General features: G+C 42.7%; 1 protein-coding gene across 4 annotated transcripts in view; it reads right to left on the bottom strand.

Annotated features, from left to right (window-relative positions):
- Positions 1 to 25,000, bottom strand: part of cadm2a (cell adhesion molecule 2a) — a 301,114-nt gene that overhangs the window by 120,415 nt on the left and 155,699 nt on the right. The window contains exon 1 of one of the 4 annotated variants that reach the window (XM_028984404.1): positions 11,342 to 11,421. The exons of the other annotated variants lie outside the window; for them this stretch is intronic. The gene's annotated coding sequence lies outside the window, so the exon portion shown is untranslated. Of the gene's footprint in view, positions 1 to 11,341; positions 11,422 to 25,000 lie in introns of those variants that run through there. 4 annotated transcript variants of the gene reach the window in all.

Here is a 25,000-nt window from a genome sequence, read left to right as displayed (position 1 = left end):
CATGGGAATGTAAAAAAAAAATATATATATATATATATATATATATAATAAATGTATATCAAGGTGCAGGTGCGATGATGGAACATGAAGAGCCGTGCCGGAGGAGAAACTCAGGATGAATTTAGGTAGGCTTGACACCTCGCCCCGCTTGCCATGACACATCCTAGTGCAGCGGCGCTCATAAAATGTGGTGTCAGATCAGATGAAAGGGGTTCGGCAGAGACATGGATTAGACGTCTAATGAGGGGTGCTGTGTCATGTAAAACACAGCGTAATTGAGAGCGAGCGAAAGGAAAATTCTAATTAAGGTTATAAATCACTCACGTCTGTATCCATTATCGGAGCTGTAACTCTTAGGCGATGTGCTCCACCCCCTCCCCTGACACAGCGGAAAGAAAACACAGGCGGAGAGCAGCGGATACACGCATCCACTTGAACTCGATGGGGCTGGGCCCAGGTGAGGTTTAGTTAACGCTCGCCCTGAACTCTGACCTCCGCACCTGACACAAGAGGTCCGTTTTGTGCCAGTGAAATGAGGCGTCAGCTAATTAAGCCAGACAAAATGCTCAAAGATGGAGCAACGCATGCTACACTTGCTTTGAACAGTTAACGGTAATAAGTTGACTCTGTGTTTCCAGGTTTCTTGGAAAGCCGAGGATGAAACAAATCCTCTTAATTAGCCGCACAGAGTCGTCGGGGAGTTTGCACAAACACTCACCTGTTTCGCATTATGCAAAACAGCAGTGTTGTCACGGCGTAACAAACAACCCCCTCCCCTGCTCCTCACTATGCGGTCTAAGCAACGTCTTCTAGGTGGGTTCCGGATTCGGAGACATCCAGCGGTGTTATTGTAAATTTGGCCAGCTTCTGAGACACCAGGGCTGAACTGAAGGATGGGAAGAGCTTTGCCACATGCGGGGTCGGCACTCTGGCGCTGTCGTTCTAAGCGCCGCAGTGTGTCACCAGAGTCGGGTGACGGAGCGCTTTTGGCCCCGGTCCTTCCTGAGCCCCTGTTAAACGAGCTGGAGTCAGAGGGGGTGGGAGGCAAGGGACCCACTGGCAGTCTGGACATTCTAATTGACATTTCGAAGGTCATTAGGAAACGGGAGCAAGCGACAGAGGGTTATGCTGGAGAGAGCATTTGTGTGTGTGTGTGTGTGTGTGTGTGTGTGTGTGTGTGTTTTGAGACTTGGCCTTTAAGTTACGTAACAAAGTCCTGCTGTCTCGTGGCAACTGATTTCATGTCCCCTAAACATAAAAAGTGCTCATTGAGTCCTGTGATTTGAGGGCTGAGAAGATGGAGAAAGAGAGAGAGAGAGATAGAGAGAGAGGGGGGGCTTGGGGGTGGGGGGTAGGCAGGATCTGGAACCCGCCTATGTCTCTTATCTTCTTTCACCACATGTGCAGAGGAAGAAAGGTAAGACTAACACAGGCCTCGGCTGAAATCCACTCGGACCAGCCATTCCTTTGTAGGGCTGCAGTAAACCTCATTGTAACATCTCACAAAACCACTGAGAGCACCACAGGCCTCACAACAGCCAATTAGATCATTGTAAAGTCACCTGAAATTCTGCTCATTCTGTGCAAATAGTGGAGATGAAACTCCCCATTTGTGTTTTAGTGCTCAGCATTCATGCATTATGTAGGATGAGAACTTGTGTTTTTTCTTTATAATACTTATAACACAAGCATCAAAAGCCTGCACCCATAGCTGGAAAGGACGTACAAGAACATCTAGGACATTGGGTCCACTGGGGGGTTATTTGAGTTGGATATTCAAATCAGAGTTCAAATAGAGTGTGAATATGAAATATGACTCCCTATTAAAGCATCCAGATGTATCTGATATTATTTGCATCTGCTCTTCATGCATCGGGTTTAAGGAGGTTAATTATGCTGTAATCAAGGGAGATCTACAAAGATCTATCAAGATGCCCATGGCACTGGAAGAAATAAGATGGAAGACAGACACTATATATGAAAGAATCATCAGTGAGTCCTATAGTATACATTAAGCAAAAAAAAAAAACAATATACACACACACACAAATCTGGGCCAAGGGTTTTCTCCATGTTTCCTCCATGCAGGTGTTGGGTACTCTTGGTGTCACTTGTTGACTTTAAATTGGCCTTAGTTGTGAATGGATGGTGTGTGTTTGTGTGCTCCCTGACTGCTGCCCCACCCTGAAGAATTCCACCTCCCCACACCCATTGTTCCAGGATTGTATCTGGGAGCAACAACCCTGATATGCCCTAAGCAGTTATTTTGAGGACTGTGAGTGTGTGAGTATATTATATACAATACATTTTTAAAAATCGAAGCAATATACAGCGCCCGATTCTACATTCTACAGCCTAACACTTTTAAATAATTTGGTATAAATCAGTATATGATAATGCTGAATAAGGTACATTAGATGTTAGAATTCCAGAAATAATGTAAATGGAATGGCTGGTATAGAAATAAAAAGGCAGACCGCTGCTTTAAATTTTTCCAGAGCTGCATATATGTTCCAATTAGTGGTTTAACTTTGTTTTATCTTGGACACCCGCGGCTACAAATGAGCCAGAGCTCTCCACAGCCCCATCCCTCATGGAAACGATACATCAGCTTCCTCGCAGCCGGGGCCCAGTTTCACATCGCATGCAACACCTTCACTAAGGGTATAATTGGATAAAATGTCATGTTTATGATCTCCCATGGTCAACCACTCATTCACACACACACACACACACACACACACACACACACACACACACACACACACACACAGACTGTGCTTCACACTATAACTGCATTCTGAAATCAGCCATGACAAAATGTGTCTGCTGGTGTGGCAGGGTAAACGTGTGTAGCTCAGTTTAGGCTCTGGGTTGAGAAAAAGCTTGCAAAACAAAGCCAAACAGAAAGAGAAGGCATTAGACCAGCTTTTGAAGCATGACAGACACAGCCCAGCAAATGTCAGCAAAGAAAAATACCAACACAAAAAAAAATGGACATTTTACCGCAGTGGTGTCAGCGACAGAACTGTTGCTTAGTCAAGCATTGAGGTGGAAGCCATTTCCCCCCCCGGTGGCAATCCTCCATCTCACCTTGGTTTGTTTGTTCTGTTTGCTGCTAAGACAGTGAGGCAGTGGGTGGATGTTTGCACACAAGAAGGAAAATGTCTCACTAGCCGCGTTACTGCAGTAAAAGCCATGTAAAAAAAGACACTGGTACACTGGAAGCGGTCACGGCATTTGCACCTTGTGTGCAGTCAGGTCGGCCCTTGAGTAGCCGCCCCCTGTGAGAGGATCGTACAGTAAGTCAATGGCCAGTCAGCCGGGAGAACAGCAGGAAGGTACTGCACCATGTACATGCGCTAAAAGTCTCACACCTCTGGGCTCTATTGATCTACAACTATTTTTGAGGGCTTCAGCAGCATCCATCGATTTCTCACTTTGTTGCAATTATTGGGAATTAGTCTGTATGCAATGATGCCAGGAGGCATTCGGGATGGAAAAAGAAGAAGGAGGAGGAGGAGGAGGGGGAGAAATAACAGATTTGACATTTTGGATTTGGGATGCCATGAGGACTGGTGGGTGGTGGCTGGCAACGACGGAAACGAATGGCAGTACAAGTTCATTTTTTACATTCAGCCACACGCCCATTCCTCAGGATTATGGTATTATGACAGCCCCCCGGATTCAGCTCCAGATTGATGCTTTACAGGACGCTGCTATGAGCTCAACTGCTTTTTCTTTGTTCCTTTTTAAATCTGGCTGCCTTTCCGGGTAAAAAAAGTACTGTCAGAAATATGTAGTAAAAATGATTGTTTCCAAGTCTTCCATTTTAGGGACACTCATACAAGACATGCAAATCGTACATGCAGCAAATGGCCAACGGAAGAATGCAAACCTACATCCGAATCGTTGCTAATGCTCCATACACTGAATGCCATTGGAAAGTATGCACTTTCACAAGGGTTATGGAAGGAAACATACCAAAGCTGTCAATCAGTAGTAGAACAAGTCAAATGAAGATCTAGATCTAGTTCTTCAAACTCACCTCAATGTGAATCAAAAGCAGATTGCATTCTAAAGCATTTAGACATCCATGGTGTAACATCCATGGTGTATAGTAATCTTGAGTAAGTGTGTACTAGCTCATTTTTTCACATTTTTACTTGGTTGATAATATAAAATATAACCAAATTAAGCAATGTGCAGTTTCCGGCGAAATATATAATTGTCAGGTTCCGGACCCGGAACGGAACATCATGTTCGTCCTGTGATTTCACCTGTGTATGATTGTATAATGCTGCCCTGTTCTGTTTGTCATCGGGTCATGGTTTGGTGTGAGGAGCAATGCCTCCTTCCTCGCCATGTCCAGCCATGGTGACAATCATAATATACAGAATTTAAAACTGTAAATCTTTCTGCTGAATTTGTAGAGATGAAAGACACATCTGACATAGAGATGCAATAAAACTGTTTAATCCAAGATTTCATTAAACCTGAACTTGTAACCTCAAGTTATAAACAAGTGTTCAGCTAAAGTTTTTTTATAGCCGTACAGTTCAACGTCATGGTAGTTGTTCCTTACATAGACACACACATTAATGTGAAATAATAGGCCATGTTTCAGATGTTATTTGAACTAGGAGCACACACCAACCATTTTGTTAATGTTACAACCCCAGGACCCGCTGTCAACACAACGAAAGCAATTTGCCAAGGCAATACGAGACTCTTGGCCCGATCAAGCAAATCAATATGTGGAACATGGGCGGCACAAGGTTAAAGCAATCAGTGTAAATCCATGGGAGACACACAACGTTTTTGTGTACATGCATTAACCCAAAAATGCTTCCTCACAATAATGCACATTCCTGGGCCAGCGGTGAAATATTTATTAAAATGCGGATCAGTGTGCGTGGCTGGTCAGTTTCAAACTGGCCGAGAGGAGTCATGTCAGGTGGTGTGTTATTAGTCGTCACTCTTACATGAAATGTGTTGTCCTACAGAAGAAGTTTGTCTCAGAGAAGATAAAACGGAAGCATTTTTTTCAACGATTGCCTGCGGAAAAACAGTACAGGAGAGGAATGAATTGCACAAGAGGTCAGGTAACCATGAGTGCTGAAACAAAACCAACAACCTCGGTGAGCCTGAAAGCGAGGCCTGTGGTGCCACGTGTTACGCGATGTCAATCACACCCCGCCGAAACACAGGCCGACGGCAGGAATCCTTTTTATCAGATCATTGCATGTCATACCTGATGATTTCAAGGTAAACACTCATCACTTTGTGTCACTCAGGATATGTCACATCCCTGCGCCGCTAAATGTTGCAGAATGAGGGAACATACGCATGGAGGTAGAAAAGATGAGGAAAGCCAACAACCAACAATCACAAGATACCAGATTCAGTGCTATATAGGAGTGCTGGAGTGCTGCTTCAGGCGTTCAGTGCCAGGTGAAAGTGAAAAAAAGGACAAGGCATCCTGAGAGAGAGAGAAAGAGAGAGTCTGCAAATGAGCGCTTTTTCTCAAATCAAAACTTTATGGAGCGATTTAATGGTCCATAGCTCTGTACCCAACAGCAGATGGAGGCCCAGTTGGCATGCCACTCATTATAGGTCCACAGAAGTGTCCTTCTCTCAGGGTGCCACCTGCCTGGCATATCTAATGCTACCCCAGCACCTGGGCCGAATATCAGGTCACACCATCAAAGTGATAGGCGGGAGGGGCGTCGCCTGCCGTACTTTGTGCAATGTCACAGAAGAAGCAGTGAGAGCGTGGCAGCCATATGTTTTCACCTTTAGACACTCCAGGTCATTAATGCTAGTCTTTAATTAATAATTTTTTTGGGATTTTAATTAACCTGTCTCCATGACGCTTCTCGCTTTGGCCAAAACGGCCTTTAGCAACAGCTGCATCGTCTTGACGCTGCTTTAGAAGTGCTAAATGTGACAAAGATCAGGTCACAACCTTCGGATCTTGCTACGAGCGTAGGAAGAAGGTACACCATGTTGAGGCTGTCACAGCTGCAAGCTGGAGTCATCAAGGGCGATCTCACCTCTCTGTGCAGGCTTTGGGGTGAAAATCTGGAGCAAATATCCCCAAAGATCTGACTGCATTACTTAACGTAGGGATCAAAGCCTCCCCTACTGAAGGCACCGGTGTTAGTAAGACGTAGTGGATATGATAAATGTGGTGGGTTTTTAATGACAAAAGAACATTTAAGGCCCTTTGACTCTCCCTTTCACTACTTACAAAACTTCCACATTTTTGGAAGGTTGGAACATGACTACAGTTTCCAGAACCCTTGTTTTGGGGGATTCTGAATTATAGACTGCGATACTAGTAACATAGCTAGTAACACCACTGGGGAAGTGGCGGTCTAGAAGTTAAGTAAGCGGCCCCTTAATCAGAAGGTTCCTGGTTTGAATCCCGATCCGCCAAGGTCCCTCTGAGCAAAGCACCGTACCCACACACTGCTCCCCGGGCGCCTGTCATGGCTGCCCACTGCTCACCAAGGATGATGGTTAAAAGCAGATGACACATTTCATTGTGTCACAATTATCACAATGACAATCAGTTCACTTTCATATGTATAGGCTTAATTAGCAAAGACATGCAGTGAAAAACCCTGGCACTCGACATTTTGAAATAGCATTGTAAGCACACAGTTATAGTATGGACATAGTTGGTGTTGACGTTGTTGCACAGCACACTTAAATGGCAATCTTCACAGTTTCCAACCATTAAGGAAATTAGTTAGTTTGTGGCTAGGTCCTATATACTTTGTCTATACAGTATACACAGATACAGTAAAGTGTGGAAAAGGGAACTGAGCAAAGCTGAGGATTTTAAAAGAGAAAATAAATAAAAAATGACATCGCAAAAATCATAGAAACTTTTCAATTTAAGCTGACATCTTTTTTTTTAATTATAAATATTGTATACAATAAAAACATTTTATGCAATATTCAGCACTCTTTTAATAGACTAGTTTATTAAGCATCTTTGTAATTATTTAAATGACCCTGCACAATAATCCTGACTAGGGTCACAAGAGACTGAAGCCTATCCAAGGAAACATATGCAAAGCAAGGGACATTAATTATTGTTATTACTATTTAAAGCACTAGTACTATATACATGACCTACAAAGGGGAGCAAAATAAATGTATTCTTGTATTTCCTAACCCACACATTACACTGTACTGCATAATGTATTTTAAAGAGCATTAAGCCCTTTTGAATGACCTGAGCTGCCACCACATTTAACAGCGTTACTGTTTTACAAGCGGTGACCTTGTGTGCTGACGGGCATCGGACCAAACCTCTTCCCCGCCTCCTTCCAGCTTGCAAAGCCTCTTGGGTAATAAAGTTTCGGGGCTGTATTGCTAAGATCTCTCTCTCTCTCTCTTTCTGAGTCTTCCTGCTTGTATTTATTCATCCACCCTTGTGTTTCCAGAATATTCTGGTAGGCACCAGTGTCCTAAATACAATTATTGTACACAGCGGAGCGTTGCGTAGCGGGGTCCATGGGGACCGCCGGTAAACAGGATGCAGTCAGAGAAGCCGGAGTCTAGTTCGGTGGCCATCTAATTTAATTGGCAGAGCCTCGCTAGCAGGCCCCAGGTGACCAATACGGAGAATCCATGTAGACGAGGCGGCTAAAACCACCAGAGACTGTTGGGGCAGACTCCATGTCTGCTATTCTATCTGTTGATGTTTTTCTCATTCCGCTTCTCTCAAACCCTCTCTGTCTCGCTCTCCGCAATAAATACTGTACCTGAGTTGCTAAAACCGCAAACCAAACCAGCTATGAGAAAAACAGCATAAATGGACCTTCGAATAGACCATCCAGGGCCAGTGTGTGTTGGTTTCTTAAAACACTAATGACATCAAACCAAACGACAAAGTAGAAAAGAATATTTTCCTAGTGCTTTATAAGTGTTTGGGAACATTAAATAATTAACCTTTTTTTTTTTTAGAGAGTTTACCTGCATGTTTGCGCTAGTAGTGTCTGTGGTCCAGAGATATCTAAATTATAGTTAAGCATTGTTAAACATATAGCAATGTATAGTGCTGTACAACAGTTATAGGCAACAGTGAAACTAATTAAACTTTTTCACAGTAACTGAAATTGTCTAAAAGTGTAAAAAAAAAAAATTAAAAAAGAAGATTGCAAAAACAAGAATAATTGCAATAATGTTGATCTCTCCCCAAATCAGAATACAAATGAATGATTTCCTACAAGTCTATATCCACATAACAGGTAAGCAACCTGACTAAAACCCCCAAAACAAGCAAATAACTGAGCAGGCAGGCTCAATCAAAAGTTGTACTACAGGATTTGGTTTGCAACTGGTTCTTCTGCTGTGTGCAGTCTGTGTTTACTCTGACACAGTAAACTGATTCTTCCAAGTCGGTAGATAGGTTTGTCCTTTCCTAAAATGCATATAGCACTGAGTAAAAATGGCCTCATGTCTCCTGGAGGTACCCAATGATAGTGTTTATTGAAAGACTACAGAGGGCCAGGACTGGGCAGACAACCAGAGAATCAGTTAAATCCTCTGAAGAGCTGCTAACTGGCTGATTCCTCTTCCCAGGTTAGGATCTGGACGTGATAAGCTATTCGTTGGACTGGCACCCATAAGACTGACCGCTGGGCCTGGGCCCAGTGCCATACATCCCCCCATGGCCCAGAGGATTAGTCTGACTGGGACTGACCCACAGTCTGGTGGCATTCACTTGAGTAAAAAAAAAAATAGAGGGCTTATCACCACTCGGGACAGGAAGTCCTCCCATTTGGACGTGCCAGTACACAGGGACAGAGGGTTATAGAACCAAAAATTCCCGCCAAAAAATATTACACAGAACACAGAGTCATCTGGAAATGAAATAATCAGTTCAGTCCAGAAACGGTGACATGCATTTAAAGAAAGAAAGAAATTCCCAGAAGTGTAGGCGTAAATCTTTCCTCCAACAATGTTTCCTTTTTATTTATTTATTATGTTCTTTTTGTTGTGTTGTTTCTTTAGAGGTTTCTTTAAAAGAGACAGATATAATGCACTTTTTGTTCTCTAGTCTTTTTTCATCTATGCACAGAATGAAAGACTTTTGTTTTTAAAAGGAAAACAATTTTGTGTCCATGTTGGCCATTGCGGCTGAGGATGGCGCCGTTGGCTGGCTGCGTGTGTGTGTGAGATGGGATGAGGGGGTATTGAGGACAGGGTTGTTGAGGGTGGATGTGGCTGCTCAAACTCTGCACCAATGCATCCAGCTGTCACTCCCCCCGCTAAAATAAAAAATGACCCCCCCCTACTTTAGAACATTCTTCTCATCTCTGAAAAAACATCAATATTCTACAGAGCACTCCATCTCTCCTCACTGTCACCCTCTGCCATCTTCCTGCGCCTCTCGTTTCCCATACTTCCCCGCTCCTTCCATACTTCCTGTTCACCCCGCTCCAGACTCCGCTCAAGACATCGTCACTCTTGGACAGTGACGTGATGCTTGGACAGTCGGAGATCTGACCCCCCTACTGAATAACTCAATTTATCTGGTCAGATCTGCTAAAAAGGTCAGTAGGGAAATGTCACCCTGCCTGTCCCGCTTTAATTTGCTAAGCCAGTACATGAAATGTGGCCAAGACCCTAAATGAAGCAAAATTAATTACATTAAATCAATTAATTAGAAAATAAGAAACCAGAATCACAGCCAGTCTGTGTTAAGCTAAATTGGGACTGGTAATTTCTTTTTAGTAGTTACTTTTATGTGTGTGTGAGAGGGGGTGGGGGGGTGGGAGATGGGGCAATACACTCGTCCCCTCGTCGTTTTCTAACCCACTTCTGAGCATTAGCGCGTGCATCGAAGGGCAGGATTAATGGTGTGGTGCCCGTCTGCCTGCTAGAGTAGCAGCTCATTTCTCTCGGCGTGACGTTGAGGAGCATCTCACAGGCTCCCGGGCGATGCTAGAGAAAAGGGGGGGGTGCAACCGCGTTGTCACGTCACACTCTCATTAAACACCCCAAAGGCATATTTACCACATCTATATGTGCTGGATAAAAATACATATAAAATAAAAATGGAAATGGAAAACAGGCACCACCAACGTCACAACGCCTCTCGCCTCTTCCTTCGGTTTCACTCACCCAGAGAGCACAGGGACGAGTAGGGAGGGTCGTAATGGGGAAGAGGAATTTTAGCTGGGTGTTTAAGTCATCGCTCATCGGCGCGGAGGAGGACGGCACGGGAAGAGCATTCCATTTATTTTGGGCTCTTTAACGAGACGGATGGAGGAAAAAAGGGGGAGAGAGACGAAACAAGGACCTCTCCCCCGACTTATAATCTAAACGGCGGCCCACGAGGCCCATTTTCACAGGCAGAGGTTTACAGAATCTGGCCATGCTTGCCTTGGCCTCTGACCCCAACCACACCACCTCAAAACACTTTCCTCAATGATCTGGGTAAATTGTAGCTTTTTCGACACACACACACACACACACTGACACACACCACCAGCTTTAATCACCGTCAGCAAAGGCCTGGAAATAATCACTATTTGGCCATACGGAGGCTTATTAAGCGATGCTGCGCTGATTTGGAGCAGAAAGCAGATCTGAACGGCTAGAGCCGTAATGACACAAAAAATCTTCCCGTCCGTCCTTAACTGAGGCTGCGGAGACGTTCATTACCAGAAACCCTGTCATTCCCTACCGCACAGACTGTTCTGCTGCTGTCTTTTCATGGTCCTATAAATAAATGAATAAATACATGTGAGTGTGTAACCTACGTAATGACAATGGCTGTTGAACAAAAACCCACAAAATGTTTTGCAATGATGTGGCACAATTACGTTTTTTTTTTTTCCCTACGGGCAAGAGAATGTTGGAGAGATTTTTCGCCTCACGGGTTTCAGCTTGGCCTCTTTCTGTCACAAGTCGTTACGTTTTGGGTTGTGCAGCTCAAAAAGAATGTTAAGACCCCCAGGGACATTTTGGGGATGCCAGGGTTGCCTCTGTAAGCTACCTTACTGGCCTAACTACATGAGACAAGTGTTGCCTGAACTTCCTGGCAAGGTGATCAACATCTCCAGCCACCAGTAGAGGTGGAATTTGTCTCGCCGTTACTTCTGGCTATGTGCACATGTACCATGTTACGTGAGGCTGAGAAAGGCGTTCTCAAAGTCATGCGGTAGTTCGAGTCATGTGGTTGTGGACTAGCCCAAATGTGCCTTCAGTCTGGGCACATAATATTATCCTGCAGATGGAGATTTAAAGGTGCTCAATAAATTGTGGAGGACTCTACTGTAAAGACTTATGCCTGTCTAAAAAACAAAATGCTTACCTTTAATAGGTTCAGTGTCCCGTCATTCAATCGCAGCGCAAAAAGAAAAGAGAGAGAAGAAAATAAATTAGTCTCCAAACATATAATACTTCATGTAGTACAAAAACACAAAAAGGCTAAATATATTAAAAATAAATATCTTTCTAAGCTTACTTTTAATATAAATAGTGTGGTTTTAGCAGCATATGTACATTCTTTTTCAGCCAAAGATTATCAGTGAGAGACTACAGATGTTGCTCGATCCAACAACATTAGCAAAGTGGCAGATGCTAATACTAGATGTAAACTTTTTACAGTTAAATTAGCAGAAGAAGGTGAAAAGATATTGATATATGCCAATCACAGCCAATCCCGATTGACGACAGAAACTGCTTGTGAAATCTGGCTATCTGGAGATGTTATGACCAATGGAAATTTCTGCTCGCTTGTTTTTATTTTTTACATTTATTTTATTATTATTTATTGTGTGCAAAAATGGACACTAGGTGGTGCTGCATGGTTCCAGTATCACCAGGTCAACCACAGACCTCACGCCATTGAGCACACTGTAATGAACCCTATTCAGAAATATGACAAAAGCCTTGACAAACAATGAATCAATTTACAGCTGCCAGGGTCAGGGGGTCGATTTAAGGCTTTGGAGGCTTCATCATTCCATCATTTAATAACTGTCCAATTGAGACGTTTACAGAGAAAATCAGGTGATAAAATGGTGAACGGACCATTAGGAGAAATCCTGCAGCCTAAGCTTTGCTGAGCCGACACACGCACCAGAAAACAGCCGAGGCATTGATGCAATTCCTGCATGGCTTTTAAATAAGAGTAAGCCGTTAAATTCTCCAAAACAGTGCACACGCAGCGTTTCCCCTCCGGGTCTCATTTGCACAGGCGCAACACAGGAAGCCATACATCATTTATTTCCTCTGTAGATGCACCTCCCTATATTTGGAGTAATCCATGGTAGTGCATGATGGAAATAAATGAGAGGAGTGCAGTAGGATGGCTCGCGGTGGGGTGGGTTTTGGCGGGAAACTGCGTGGCTTCACATTTCCTCTATTAGAGTGCGCCGCCGGAATCAGGGGGCAGAGACAGGAGCACAAACAGAGTCCATCCATCATGCCATTGCAGGACACACACACACGCACACACTTCCAAGCTGAACTGTTACATGTCCAAGTAAAACTCACAACCTCACGAGAGAGAGAGAGACAGGGAGAACTCGATTTTTCCAGTTCTCCCAGAATTTTCTATTGTAACAGAAATCAACAATATATGAGTTTCATAATACCTTAATTAATTGTCCCTTCGCAATAGACGCTCAGTTTGGTAGGCGCATCTGCTTCAGTAACTGAATATGGTCCTGCCAGTAAAGCCTCTCAAATTGAAAATTCAATTGACAGAAAAAGAAAGGGGGCAGCTGGACGTGGAGGGACTGAAGGAGTGAGAAAAATAAGGGAACAGACAAGGAACGAAGAGCACAGAAAGAAAAAAAAAGACAGGGAGAAAGAGCACAGGCCTGGATTTCCATGTCCCTTCCGGTACCATGGAGAGGGCGGGGCCAGAGGCGAGGCCGCCGGCAGCCCCGACCGGCCAAGGAAGGGCCCTGGTTTAAGCTCCATCTCTGCCAGACCTCTGGGTTGCTTTTAGCCTGGCAGCAGCACAGTAGTCAAGGAGAAAGTGAGGGACAGGGGACAGAAAGACAAAGAGGAAGTAGATGAAAATGGAGTAAGGCTAGAAGAGGCTTCGGATGACAGCCGATTGGGTTTCACTCTTCTGGTTCCTTTGCTTCCCTCAGTTTGTTCTGTCCTGTGAGCTAATAACACTTCAAGGTTATTGGTCTGGCCTTGGTGTAATTGTCCGGGCCAGACCAGCAGTTTATGTGCCCATGTTGTTCCTTTCATTGGAGGCCAACTTCTCTCTCCAGCCATGCCTGTGTTGTCAGACTGAGAGGGTGTCAAACAGAAAAGCTTCGTACTGTCACCCTCCCTGTGTTTGTCCTTCCAAAAAATGGCAAATATGCAAAATAAAACAAAACAAATACAAAACAAAAACAACAAATAAAATAGTCAACTAAACAAACACATAAACTCCGCTGACAGCTGCCCATTCCTCTTGACATCAGACCAACACGCGGCTGATTAGAAACGTTTCCGTTTGAACAGCGGCCTCTCGCCTCCATCCTCTCTGCTCTTCATTTCCCAGCGGAGCATCCTCCAAGCGGATATCATTTAGGCGGACATTACCGTCACGGTGCTAATAAACAGCACTTACCACAAATCCAAACAAAGTAATTGGCTTCAAAGCATGAATATTTCGTTACTCAAGACCCACTCTTACGGATAGGCAGGTTCGGATTCCTCCGCCGCACGGATATCTGGGGACACATAATGACAAATCCCTATCGTCTGCTTCCTAATTACGTGCAACGAGCCAAAGGAAATGAACAATCATCGCTGCAGTTGGATGGTGGAGCAAGGTGCCCTTTTGAAGCAGATAATGCCATTTCCTGAGATGCGTCAGTGTTATTGATTGTACACAATGAGCGGATAGAGATCTGTCCTCAATGCACATGGTTTCAGTCACATGCCACTGCCAAGGTCTGTCTGGACACTTGATTGAGGCAAAATATGGACTCCTAGGAAACGAATGACTGTAGCACAAGCTTTTTAGTAAAAAATATATAAATCCATGCTCATAAGGTGTGTTTCCATTAACCATCAAAGTGTGCAAAACTGGCCTCATATTTTGCCAAATTATAATGGTAGAATTTTTTTTGCATTTACAGATAATATGGCAGGCAACAAAGAGTCATGATATTATAAAAGTTTCACTTAAAAACTATTACCCAACTATTACATGTACAGGGGTCTGATGTACAGGGGTCATTCTTTTCCATAATAGCTTGCATCATGTGCCTGGTATATGACAGATAGGGTTGCTGATAAAATAACAACAGCTAGATTGGTTGACAGAAATAAACCTGTCAAAATGTAGAGCTGTGGCTCTTAAAATGTGGTTCATAAGGCGGTCATTGTCAGGCTAGTTCTAGTGGTATGTCAGGAGTCTCACATGTGTAATTCACGTGTGTAAAGTAGTTAAGTGGGACCACAGGCTGTTTTAATGCCATAATGGCACATAGGTGGTACTCACTGTGGTTCTCAAAAAGGGTTCTCACATTTTGAAAATATTCTTTAGCTTTGCATATGTCTGTAACGAAAATGTGATTAATACTAATGCACTAGGTACCCCATTCACACAGAATCCTACTGGATCACAGAATAGACTATTTCAGACAGTTCTGAAAGTGCCATTGGTGACGTCTTGTACCTATATATTACTGAGATCTCTTCACCTGTGACTAGCTTGTCCATCATGTCTACATACACCCAATATGCCTGGTGGGACAAGCCAGATCACACTGTCCCAGCCTTTGCATTCAGGATGGCATCATTGTGATAAAGGGCAGGACTGGGACTAAATTGCCATGTGCTTCTTGTGAGCCAATCCCACTGCTAGTGTTTGACTTTCTGTTGCCTGAAACCGTGGTCAACACAGAGTCCGGAAGGGTCCAGAAAGTAGAACGCTGCACCTGTTGGCCACGGATGTTGCCAATTTGATGTGCTGTGACCCTATTGACTTTGTATCCAGAGCCACTGACTCTTCCCTCAGTGGCATGAAAGCACATAAAATTCCTTGTAAAAAGCAAAAAAAGTTCAGAATCAGAGTTAGCATGAGGACGTACTCCTGTGCCCAAAGCACAAACACAGCCATAACTCAGATTAAGCTCATCTGAAAGCTGTGCCTGACTCACCATTTATCAGCACAAACACGTCTCTCCGAGTCGCTAAGATAACATTTCTGGGCATGGGCATTAAACTAATCAAGAATTGTCAACATTGCAAACTTTGTTTCGATTTTTTTGTTGCAGTGAGTCTTTTTAGGGACCAACAAAACATATTGCAGTATTCATGTCTGACACTGAGTTGGTCTCCCTTTTGTTGCAATAACAGCCCTTACCCATGTAGTCATGGATACTACTAAGGTATGCTGAGGTATCAGGTACCAAGATCCTTTAAATGTCCCCTATCAGGATTTTTTTGGGGGGCTTTTATATAGTGGTCATAGTGGTGCCCTAATACTAAAACATCTTAAGCCAGTCCCACAATGAGATTTCCCCAATATGCGAAATTTTGGTGTGTGTAGCTTTAAATGCCAATGAGGAGGAGAGAGGCGGGATGAGGAGGACAGCGCCGATATTTGGCGCAAACAGGAAGTCATTTCAGCGTTTTTCTACAAAAACATTAAATTACCCTCTGGCTCTTCAGAGTCTTGCGTGATGGAACTAAAAAATGGAACAGTCGAACAGTTTATGAGGACGGGTCCTTGCTCAAAGGGACCTCAGTGACACTAGGATTTGAAGTTACTGATTATGAATCCCTTCCTTACTAGCTAGGCCACCACTGCATGAGTGTTCTAATGGAACCCTCATGACCTATTACAGCTGTTTGAGCTACATTAGCTCTTTAATTTGTCCTCCTGACTTGGACCACATTTGGTAGGTTCCAACCAGGAACATATCACCAGAGCTGTTGATTTGGATATCAATCTTTCTACTTCCAAGACATCAAAATGTTTCATGCTCCTTATATATCTCACCCCCTGCCAAGTACCGCTGTAATGAAATAATCAATATAATTTGAGTCATCTGTCATTGGTCATAATATTATTGCGGATCATTGTATAAATAGTCTCACCAATTTCAATCGCACAAGATCATCCTATTGAAATATGTGCCATGTTTTCTATTATACAGTAATTTGTCATATTTATTATGGAGGCCTGAAAGCATGTCACAGAACCAAGTCCAACCCTATGCAGAAACATCTACTGCAACAGTTCCTGCTTCTTCCGTTCGAACACACTGCAATGCTGCTGAGTGTACTATCTGAGTGTCAGTGTGTGCGACTATTAGGAGGGAGAGAGTTAGTGAGCGAGTGAAGTGAAGGGCAGAGTCGAGCACACACTCCTCATTAAGGAACCTTTTTGCAGAGGAGTTTAATGCTTAAAATGCATTTAAGGGCACCTTCTGAGGAAGCATTGCTTTGAACTCAATGTTTAATAACTATCAATCCTTTTAAATCCCTGCTGGCATCAAAACACCGCCTTTTCCTCCCATTTCGTGGCTGAAATAAATCAGGGGGATACTTAGGGAAAAGTAAAGTGCTGAACTAAGGAAGACAGATCCATTACTTTTAGAATTTATGGGCACGCTTCATGCACGGAGGCCAGACTGCTATACAGATATGAAATATGAAAAGACGAAAAAAAAAAAAAACCATATATATATATATATATGCTTCAGCATTCCCCATATTACCATAGTCTGGAGGACTATCTTCATGTTTAATACTTATCTTAAGCAATAGCACAACTGCATAAGATCCATTTAACCTGGCAGCATAATTTCACAGACTCAATTTGATTTCGCACAACGTGAGCACGATGCAAAATATTTTCGGCTTTCAATGTCAGCTGACTTTGACACGTCTGCATGACACTTTACTGTGACATTTCATTTAAATTGAACTATAACTTAGCATGAACTTTACCACCAGGCATTACACATTCCTACAAAATATAATGTAACCAGGAGTTCCAAGTCTCCCTTCTCTCCATCTCCACCTGCTGGTGTGGATGCATGCCCTATATGGTGATATGTTCCTGACCCTTGCAACCAATGTTAATCTGGAAAAAAGCAGTAGTTATACTGAGGATGAGCCTTTGGATTCATTTGCAACTGTAGCACACATAATGGTAGCTATATATTTATTGACACTATGCAGCCAAACTAGCCAAATGCAAAATAGCAACAGCAGATGCCAGATTAACAATGAGTCCTGCTCATCATATCAGACAAAAAAACACCAGCAAAATGATGCATAAAGATGAAAATGTGCCCTGAAAATGGAGGCAGCAGTGTTTTGTACTGTTTTATGTTCACGCTGTAGAGAAACAGATGTTTTCCTGAAGCCTTGTGACCCTGTGGTGTCATGTGGAAGCAGAGGTGGAAAAGCTCAGGAAGTAAAAGTCCTTACTGTGCTGAATGTGGGGCCAGGCCAGCTGGCTTCCCAAATGAGTTCAACTTAATGGCTGACAATCTGCACTAATTAGAATTTATAGCAAATCTGAAGACGTTGGTATACCATCTTCATGTGGCAAGAAAAACAGATGACATGATTTTTTAGGCATCAGGACTGAGATACTCTGTTGAGGAGACATAAGAGCCAATGACAGAGGAACAGTTACTTATATACAAATTTTACTCAACATGAAATTATCCCATAAATTTTAACAGCAATAATGGCACGCACATAACTAATTTCCTCACATACCACCGTTGATAATTATCAAAAATGAGTTATTTGCTGCATAGGGCTGTTTCCATTCACTGCTGATAATTAAGATGCATTTACAACTTTTACCTGTTGCTAACAAAGCCTCTGCAAAAAAAACTGCATTTTTATGGTTATGACTCTTTAATAAAGGATAAATGACAGCTCTGAAAATTGAAACTAATTAAAACGGCAGTGTCCAGATGCCTTCGAGCCAAAGAGAGGCTCCCAAATTACTTATTTCTAAAGGAACACATTACACGAGCACTTTAAATGGCCACGTGTGGTGATTATCGGAGTGGGCTAACGCTAATTGCGTATACTCAATACGGCTGTGAACCGGGCAGAATGTGTCTCAAAAATGAGGGTTGTGATGGTGGTGTGTGTGCGAGGGGTGCTTGTGGTAAACTAGGTGATTAAGCTGTTGGGGGCACTGCTGCAACTTTGGAATTATAATCATTATCTTGGATATCATATAATTTTATTAGTGCACATTCAAGGGGGCGGCACCCCAAGTGTTAAATTGTCCTGTTGTGTATTTATTTAGAAAGATTTTTACACCAATTCCCCACAGTTTATCCAGGACCAAATAAACAAACAAACAAACAAACAAAAAGGTTTTTATTTTTACAAAAAAAATCCAAGAACGTATCCCAGTGTGAGTCCTTTGCAGCCAGAAAGTCCTGCGGGCATTATTTAAATATGATTAAAAAAAGATAAAAGTACAGATAGTATGCAGAAATTACTTTGTCTAAGACATTTTCAATACTCCAATTCTTATTGATTTATTTTAAACAAAAACAGCACGCTCCTTTGCAAACCAGAAAGGAGGAAGCCACACGTCTACACGCTCTTTACGCAAAATCCCTGAGTTGTGTAAAGTTGTGTAATTGGTTTGCTCACTTTTTAACTACCTATTCATTTGAGGCAGGAACGTAATGAGTTTTTTAAGAGACATTACAAAAGAGGAATTTAAACAACAACCTCCAAGGAAACAAAGGCACAGTCCCAGTGTGGAGGAACAAATCTCTTACTTTATTAAGAGATTAAAATGGATTGAAAGGAAAGTGCGCCCAGATTGGTGATCGCTCTTCAATTTCTTGGCCATGTAAAAAAACAAACATACTTTGAATCTGGCAACTTTAATAACCTGTTTTACATGATCAAGCATGTTGGCTTTAATTATATTCACTAAAGGGCTACTTTTCTATTATGACCAGTTAATCGCAACCAGTGGCCTGCACTCGGCAGATATTGCATTTCTTAATAGCAATCAAAACACTGTTTCATTGGAGTGGCGGCCACATTATCTCAAATCCCTCTTCCTCTAGAGACTAATCTACGGACGAGGCGTGAGCGCCATCACAGCAAATTAGACTAACACAGACGTTTGAGAAAATGCGGAGGAGATACTGGTCTCATGGGGGTGGCTGTGAGGTTTGATATTGCTCATTTCTGCTAGTCGCTGTTTGTCTTGCTTTTAGAGAGGGCTCGGGGCGTGCTGAGCAGCAGGACCAAGGCCACTTCTAAAACTAGCAGATTACTGCCCATTGATGTCCATTACGCTAAGCCTCATCAGGATGTGGGGAGATATTGACTCTAAGGTCCACACAGTTGGAAGAAAAACGTTAAAAAGAAGAAACAGCAGCGTGAGGCACGTTCATCAACATCTGGCCAGATTTTCAATGCATAATTTACCAGCCTAACCAGAAATTATCTGCAAGTAAACAGAATGTGTTAGCTGGTTAGTTGGCTATTTAGCAAGCTAGCACTCTATATATTCTAATCTATCAAAGGTGTGCACTGAAGAAAAGTTTAGTGAATAACTACCATTACAATGATGCTCTAAATAAAACACAGAGCACCATTTTTAATGCAAAAAGGCTTTATTTTGGTCATCTTAGGAGCATTTTTTACCTTGAGTGCACAGACTGCCAAATTTCTGAAAGGATTGATGGCACACTGTTATTTTGATTTATCCTGCAATTTACATACATTCCATGCAAACTGCATGCAGGTTCACTGGTTTAATTAGGTTTAACAAGTACATGCATCATCATACCATAAATCTATAAATCTTGCAGTCATTTTTAAGGTGAGGTGGTGTGACAAGCCACACCCAAAACTCCCCTCTGAATGAAGAAGAGAGTTAGGACATCATATTTCCGACTTTTTTACTGCCTTTTAGTGCTGTATGATGGCCTAGCATGAATTAGTGATCAGTGGGTAATTTAAATGATGCCAGGCACAAAAGCCCGGTCTAGTTTAGCTCTCTAATAGATGTGATCTGTAATACAGCCATACAGCATTCTGTTGTGGGCTCCATATCTGAAGTGGACGGGCCTCAGCCATCTCTCACAGTCTGGTTGATTGGACTGATAGGAAGCATTTGTTCCGGGGCTTACGAGAGGAAAGGAAATTGGACACCAAGCAAGGGCAAAAGCATACCTCCATCATCTCAAATTCAGAGAGAGACACTTCAGTCTGGAAATCCACACTCGAGCGGGCAAAGTAAAGGCAAAGCAAACTACAGAGTGTGCGGCAAATAACAGGCTTAGGCAAGCGTAAAACTAAAGTTACAGAATTTAGCATTGGCGGTAAAAAAATATAAAAATCTCAGCCGGTCTTCAGACGTGATTGGAAGTGTGATAAAGAATGCAATATATCACATTTGGTTTGGTTTATTGTATCAACACACACTTACCGAGGCCTATATGCATACATAAGATGGGATTAGTACATAAATGTCAACCAGTCTCTCTGCTGATGATAACCTACAGTGTGCTTAACTTAATGAAGCCCCTCCAGCAATTTAATACAGTAGACTCTTCCAGTCGTGAATCATTAATCTATTCTCCCCTGCCCGGTGAGCTATATTAATGGCCATATTATGAATTTATCTCTGTACCAGGAAGGGCTGCAGGAGATCACTGGGGTGGGTGTGACTTCAACAGTTGCACTTTCCTGTGCGATTTTCGATCCTACCCCCACCCACAGTGGCCTCCGGTCCTCAGGGTGGCATTAAACAGGACACTGTGCATTCGAGCCCTGTTGCTATGTGACCTAGCTGACCGCTCCATAGCCTACAGCCCCATGCTGGGTCTTCTGGGAACAGCCAGGGGGAACAGATGGAAAGGAAGGAGGAGACCCATTTGCTGGGGAAACAGCCAGGGCCCCACACAGTAGGACTTTGCATTAGTCTTTCAAGCAGGAGTCACGTCTTCTTCACAGTGAACCAATCACTTTCATCGGGTAGGAGCCATGAAGACACACAGAAACAAGCACTGAAAGCTACCAAACAGAGAACCCCTGACTATACTGATGCAGTGCACAACACAATATAAAACAAGTGACAGGACTAAAAATGGTCAGCTTAATATCAGACTGTTTCATGTCACGAACTAAATGTACAGAAATAAAGGTTTAATGCTCTACATTCTACAGCAGTCCCAATACATTACGATTAAAAGGCAGTTGTGTGGGCAACCTATATTTTGTGACTCTGGCCTTGATGACTGCTACTGGTCTGGATAGCAAGAAAATGCTTTTCCACTGACTCACTGACATTCTGTAAATTACATTCTATCAGGTTTTTTAATCAAATTGGAAGCAGAGGGCATAGCAGATCATTTAATGGGGATGTCAGGAAAGACTGATCTATCCACTATTGATTCCCACATTGTTTTATCATATGTTAGATTATTAATATGTTTTTGTTTAATATGCCCTTATCTTTGGACAAAAGGCTCATCCGATAACTTATTGCAAATCTATATAGGGGTGCATCCTTATATGACACTGAAGCACAATGATCTTTTTAAATCATGACAATTTATACTTACATGGATGCTTGAAAAGGCCTTTAATTCAAATATTTTACACAAAGAGCACGATGATCCTGGAATACATCATTTCCTCCAACATGGAGATGTAAAAGCAGAGACACACTAATTCACACACAAGTTTTTTTTAGCATGCTTTTATCTATTATCATAACAGACCTGGCCCAAACTCTCCTCAAACTCAATCTATCATTAATGTAACAATAACCTCCATTTAATTTTATCCTTCTACAAAATAGAACCCTTCTTAAATAGATCCGAGCATTAACAGTTACCATTTTTCCTCCAGAAGAAGTTAAGAAGTTCTATTTAATTAATCTTTCTTGGTGAGAAATGCTCAGAGCCAGTGGGCTACAACTCTGCTTTAAAATTGATATTCATTATTAATCCCTCTCGCCGGCTGGCATTTTAATGCATTAGCACATTTCAGAGTGATGCTTCACTGACCAGACCATATTCCTTCATATCTAAAACCTAACTTCTGATCTCTGCTCTCATACAGATTCAACAATCACATCACGCATTTAAAGACTTTCTATGGTCTTTTTCCCCAATTATATTGCCTTATAGATTGAGGTGCGAACCATTCGATTAGATTACGATTATCGATGCATCACAATGTGTCCCATAAATTTTCTACATACCTTCACATGATATTTTCAAATACAGGAGATAAGGTCTCGTTCACCCGTGTGGAAGCTTTTATTTGCAACAATGAGCTGAAAAACTGTTGGTGTTCAGTCCATGCTCACCTGACCACAAAAAAAATGACTGGGTCAGACTAGGACTGCACAATATAAACGGTATGCGATATAAATGTGGCCAACGGGAGAGATTTTGATTATACCGGCCTACTGCTGAAATATCTGCTCCTCGCATCACCTGTGTGAAACCATGCCTACTTGCAGCACGAGGCATTAGAGCAGATGCCAGGGTGCCAGTGGATCTTTAAAAAGTCCTAAATTTGAGTTTCAAATACTGCCTAAGATATCATAAAAAATTAACAGTAATCTATTAAACCTAGACTTTAAAGGTCTTAAAACTTTTTCAAGTCTTCAATCTGTCAGTAATCTGCCAGTCACTGCGCACTTCCAGGTTTAGTAATGCCACGGGTGTCAGTGACCAATCCGGACCACCGCGAACACATTGTACCGGTTGGGTACTGACAGGGCCGGTTGGGTACTGACAGTGCCCTGTGAAAAAAAGTCATTATGATTTTTAAAATCACAAAATAAAATCTTGGAATGCTGTAGGGACTGCATGTCACTGCATGTGACAGAAAGTCCCAGTTATTGTTTTATTATTTATTGCAATATATACCGTCCTTCTACCGTCTATGGCACAATTTATATCGCAATCTGAATTTTATGCCATATCCCACGGCCCTAGTTCACGAGTGAACGGAGACGATGACAAATCTGGACAAGGAAGAAGGACGCAATCGCACGACGTCATGAAACCGGGGTTTAATGGTGAAGCACAGGACAGGGGAGACATCTGAGACGTTGGAGAACATGTAACATATCAAAGACCTGACGGCGAACTGAAATGAACAGGGCAGTTTTATACATTCAACACAGGTGAAAACGATTAGGGAACATTACACAGGACATCAATGTAAGCCTTTTCGGACCAGATCATGACAGTACCCCCCCTCTTAGGCACAACCCCTAATGGGCCAGGCAAAGCAGTCCACGAAGGAGGGGGGAAATCCATAGTCTTAATGATTCGAGTGGACGATTAGATGAGATAAGAGAAGAGATGAGAACAGCTGAGATGAATGATAAATGAAGGATGACTGGTCCAGTATTCATGATGGACGAGCGGCGGATGTCCTGCGCAGGCGGCTTCGGGCCAGTGTGGTCATGGCACTTCGTCCGCAGGCGCCCGCCGCTCACCCCGCTGAATGGCCGCTCCTCACCTTCATCACCACCAGACACGGGACTGAGACGCAGGGGTTGGGACCCTGCGGAAAATGAAGCCAAGGCTGGCCAGGGACAAGGAAGCTGGCGGCGTCCACACGGTGAGTCACGGCTCCTTTGATCTCAGCGGGGCTGCGTCAGCTGTGTCCAAATGCATGGACAGGTCTTTCTGTCACAACCTTTAGGCATGACGAGGCAGGTGAACGGAAACTGGACGATGACGAAACTGGACAAGGAAGAAGGACGCAATGGCATGATGTCATGAAACCGGGGTTTAATGGGAACAGGACAGGGGAGACATCCGAGACGTTGGTGAACATGTAACATATCAAAGACCTGAGGGCGAACAGATCCGAACGGGGCAGTTTTATACATTCGACACAGGTGAAAATGATTAGGGAACATTACACAGGACAACAATGATCCCGGACCGGATCCCAGACCGGAGTAACCCCTTTCGGACCGGATCATGACAGAACCTTTATTTATGCTCATTGGAGAAAATCTAAAACCACTTTCAGACTGAACGTGGCAAGTGCTGCGCTCACCATGAGATTTGTGCTTCTTCTTAAAAAACAGCAGGTGGGGTTCCTTTTGAGAAGGTACAGGCAAACAACAGCCTGCAAAGGGCACCAAAACTCCTGGAGTGCCGCCATACTCAGTCACTACCGATACTACTTTTTAACAAACATTTTTTTGCCGCCACCAGAAAAAACACCAAACAATGTCATTATGATAAAATTGATTGTGTTGTGCACTGCATCGATGCAGAATCCTCCACGTCTTTACACGTCCCTACTCAATAGATGTGTAAAATCTTTTAATAAACCAACAATTCTGCAAACATTTGGTTTTGTTAACATATTCAATCTGGTCTGACTTCAGGGCTGCTCCAAGACCAAAATGCAAGTACACTGTGACAAGCAGTAATATTTATAGAGTATAATTCCAGAATATAGCCTTCTGGAGGCAAAGGGAGCATATCAAGGGCGGAATTTGATTTAGCATGTGGAGCACTCTTCACACTGGCCCGGCAGAGCCTGCCTATGACCTTTTCAGAAGTGATGGTGGGGATATATTGTTTATGTCTCCCCTCACATTTTGGAGTGATTTCAGTATCCTGTCTGTTCATATGTCAGCCACCTGAGCATGAAATTGAATGGGACCCAGGGAGGGATTAACACAGAGGGGCTGCTTAACCGTCTCTTGACACTGAAAACCTCAGATGTATTTTATTTTACTGGAAAGCAGATATTTTGTGATATTTTGAATGAATAAATGAATATTATAATACCAATTACATTGGCTTTAACACTAATTTATTAGTTAGCACTACTAATTCATAACAGTCTTTAGATAGATAATATGAACTAAATTATATTATAATAACACCAGTAAATTGAGTAATGTGCAAAATGTAAATGCTAGTATACAGTGGAAGCTACTAAGCAAACATCTTAAAGAAAAAAATACAGCAGAGGGTTTCAAATTTGATATCAAATC

The sequence above is a fragment of the Denticeps clupeoides genome, chromosome 6 (assembly GCF_900700375.1).
Source record: "Denticeps clupeoides chromosome 6, fDenClu1.1, whole genome shotgun sequence".
Taxonomy (NCBI): Eukaryota; Metazoa; Chordata; class Actinopteri; order Clupeiformes; family Denticipitidae; genus Denticeps; species Denticeps clupeoides.
This window is presented reverse-complemented; position numbering and strand designations above follow the sequence as displayed.